Raw genomic sequence first — 3,692 nt, forward strand, 5'->3', positions numbered from 1 at the left:
GTGTCAGGCCCATTGACATTCTTATTAGAGTCATAATTTATTGATGTCTCAAAGAAACTTGTATGTTCCAAAATATGCATGTTCAATTAATTACACATATTTCTTTTGAATATATGAATAATAAACTGGTAAGATTTAGTAACCTAAAACACTGTATATTTGGAGGATTTTCTTACTAAGCGTGAATTAAAAGACTCATCCAAAACCATATCAAAAATAAATTCCATCATCACATGTAGATGCACCAATCATCACAATAATAAAAACACATAGTCTTGTACTTCATACCAGGAATTGTCTTTCATGAGTAAAAAATTTAGAATTTGTTTTGGTGATGGAACCCACTTAATTAACCATAAATTTATTTATGTCCATTTATATAATTTTATTTGAAATATTTCTTGGTGTTGACCATGATCTATGGAAACTTTACTTGTGATTTTATCTTTTCTGTTTTCCATTTACCTCATAAGAGTTCAACATTTCTTCCCTTAAGATCTCTTATAAGTATCATCTACATTCTAGTTAAGGTATGTACTTGCATAGAAATCTTGCGACTCATAATTTTAATTTTAATGAGTAAAGTAATATGGTGATAGTATGGCAAAAGAGACCTATTGGTACAAAATTAAACATACTATTCAACTTTTTTTATTCCCCATTACTCTTTTCAACACTCCCATGTCTATTTATCGCACATGATGATCACATCCCTAAAATTTCTCCTCCAAATTTTTAGTCCAATAATTATACACTACAATTTGTTCATTTATCAAGTTCGAATATGAACAAGGTCTATCATTTAAAGTATTTACGCCGTAAGGCGTTCCCTCTGAGATCAACTTCCTTAATTGCCACCGTGTACTTCTCTGAACCATTTGATCCTGTGTTAGACGATTGAAAAGTTACAGACCGTTCGATCGATAATTACATACCGTTCGATAAATAATTAGGATAAAAAAAAACGTTACAGATTCTTGTAATCGATGAACAAAACGTTACAAATTACAGGCGTTTTATAACCCTTCTGGTTTCTAATTCATCATTGTGAAAGGATCGGAGATGAATGGTAGGACGAGGGTTTTGTATTCTTTTGTGAAGTGTTGCGGTGATTGGAAGTTTTAGGGTTTTATGTTTTTCAGGCTTGTTATAACCCACACGGTTTACAGTTCTCCATTGTGAAATGCTTGGGAGGTGTATGTTAGGATGAGGTTTTTGTTTTCTTTTGTTTTTTTTGAATGGTTGCGGTGATGATTTTCAATATATCAAGCTCAACAGAACGGATTGCTGCTCCTCTGGAGTTGTATGTCGACTACCCCGCTGAACTGAGCAACCTTTTCTTTCCGTTTTTCGTTTGAATGTTTGGATTTCCTTTCTTTTATTTTTTCCGTTATCGATGGTTGCAAAGGTAGCATAGAGAGGACCCAGATGTCCGAAGCAAATTCTCATAGAATTAAACCTAAAATGTGAGACATTATTCGAATTTTCTTTCTTTGTTCATCTGATCCAATTTTTCGTATAGAAATATTTTAAAATGCTTTTTTTCTTTTTTCTTGATCGTTAATGTGTAAAAGCAGCTGTGATGATACTAAGCTCCCTCTTCCGAGCCGAGTGAGGAAACTGCTGGCATGAATCGAACCTAATTTACCGCCACGCTGAGCTGCTCTTTTAGCAATTTTATCTTTCCCGTTGTTGAAACAGGGTCTGCACGTTTTCCTTTTCGCTTGTTGAAGTATTTACCTGTAATAGTCTATTATCCTGAAAAAAGTATTTCTGCTATCCTAAAAAGTTAGGCAATTAGCTCTACTCTAATTGCCTTTGTCCACTTAACATTTTGGAACTTCTTGCTTGGCTTGGCGATTGCCAATGGCTATCTGGGCAATACGTTTTCACATTTTGTTTATCTTGAAGAGAAAACATTAGTTCATTAATGTACTGTGCAATTGATTTGGGGCTTTGATTGTTTTGTACATATTTCACGGAAAACTCGTGAAATTCTGCGGTGTTGAGCACACTGTTAATGAGAAAATCAGTGGGCAGCAATTCATCTAATTCATATGAGTTTCCCACCATCTTGTCTCCATATTTGACTCATTTCTTATGTGTTACTCTTCGCTGGCCTCATTTGGATTTGAACTAAAATTTTATCAATCTCTGCTATCTAGTGAATGAGTAACCTGAGATTCTGAGTTTTGGTCTGCTCACCTGCTCCAACCTGTCGGTCTCGTCTCGTCTTGTTTTTTGGCTGGGGTTTTGCAGTATTTGCTCAATGCCTAGCCTCCACTTTATGATTTATGTATGCTTTTCCTGATTCAGATGCTTTTATTGTGTGCCATTCTAAAACTACATAAATTTCCTCTTTGCAACTTCTTTTGCGGAATCTCTTTTCTGCAGTCACATGTATATTCCATTGCTTCATCTTATGCAATCCTCTTGTACTGTTTGAAATTTGCTCAATGCCTCGTCGCCACTATGGTTTATTACGTAGTAAGGCGTTCCCTCTGAAATCAACTTTGCTCTCTGTCTACGTGTCATTACTTTGCACCATTAGATGATATGTTAGACGATTGAATCACGTTGAGTCGTTCGATTATGTTGAGGTATGTTGAGGTAGTTGTAACGCCTTAACTGCCTGAGCAGTGCATCGGCTTCGTCTCTTGGGAACTGTATCGACGGCGGGGAGAAGATGCTGGTGTACGAGTATATGCCCCAGGGGCCGCTAAGTCTGCATCTGTTTGAATGGGCGGCGGCCGGGCTAAGGCCGCTAGAATGGAAACAGAGGTTTAGCATTGCCCTCGATGTCACCCGTGGAGTTGAGTACCTGCACAGCCTTGCACAGACGAGCTTCATTGACAGAGATCTGAAGCCCTCTAATATCCTTCTGGGTGACGACATGAGGGCCAAGGTGTCGGATTTCGAGTTGGTCAAGCTGGCCCCTAATGGAAAGTTTTCCGTTGAAACCAGCCTTGCCGACACTTTTGGTTATCTGGCCCCTGAATACCCAGGTAAGCATGGAATCACTCCATTTCATTCCATCAATCTAGCTTTGTTGGAATTCAGTAGCTTTGTTTTGTTTCATTCCATCAATTTAGGTTTGTTGGAATTCACTAGCTTTGTTTTGTTTGAATTCATTAACTTAATGGTGCTAGGAAACCCTTCGGAAGGATGGTTTCCCACATTCATTGGCATTGGCATAGGCATTGACATAGGCATTGGCAATAGGCATTGGCATTGGCATAGGCAATAGACTAGTGCACCTTACCTCACCTCTAAGGGGATTCAGATTTCTCAAGTGAGATTCAGACTTAGATTCAAACTTGACACATAGTGGTATGGAGCTCATGAACCGTAACCCCAACTATCATGGTTGCAATAGAACCCACAACCTGATTAAGAGACGTGTTTCTTATAGCATCCTTATATGAATCTGCATTATTGAAGTGAAGTTAAACAGCCTTATGAATCTGCATTATTGAAGTAAAGTACATAGCATGAATAAATAGGAACAATTTTTTGTACCATACTTGTCCTCATTCCTGCCCTTTGTATAGCTCTGTGAGAGAAAAAGAATCCCAACTTTGCATGATCACGGTAAAGCCCACAACCTGAATAAAAGACCTGTATCTTGTACCGTTCTTTCATAAATCTGCATTATTGCAGTAAAGCCCACAACTTGAAAAAAGTGCATATTT

The 3,692-nt window shown here is 37.6% G+C and overlaps 1 non-coding gene across 1 annotated transcript; it reads left to right on the forward strand.

The window, feature by feature from the left end:
- Positions 1 to 1,240: 1,240 nt before the first annotated feature.
- LOC149206759 (small nucleolar RNA Z107/R87) lies at positions 1,241 to 1,335 on the forward strand. Its single transcript, XR_016253182.1, has one exon. It is a non-coding gene; the product is annotated as a small nucleolar RNA Z107/R87 (small nucleolar RNA).
- The last annotated feature ends 2,357 nt before the right edge of the window (positions 1,336 to 3,692 follow it).

The sequence above is a fragment of the Pinus tabuliformis genome, chromosome 1_2, assembly GCF_031772625.1.
Source record: "Pinus tabuliformis cultivar Carrire ecotype Pingquan chromosome 1_2, CPIR1, whole genome shotgun sequence".
NCBI lineage: Eukaryota > Viridiplantae > Streptophyta > Pinopsida > Pinales > Pinaceae > Pinus > Pinus tabuliformis.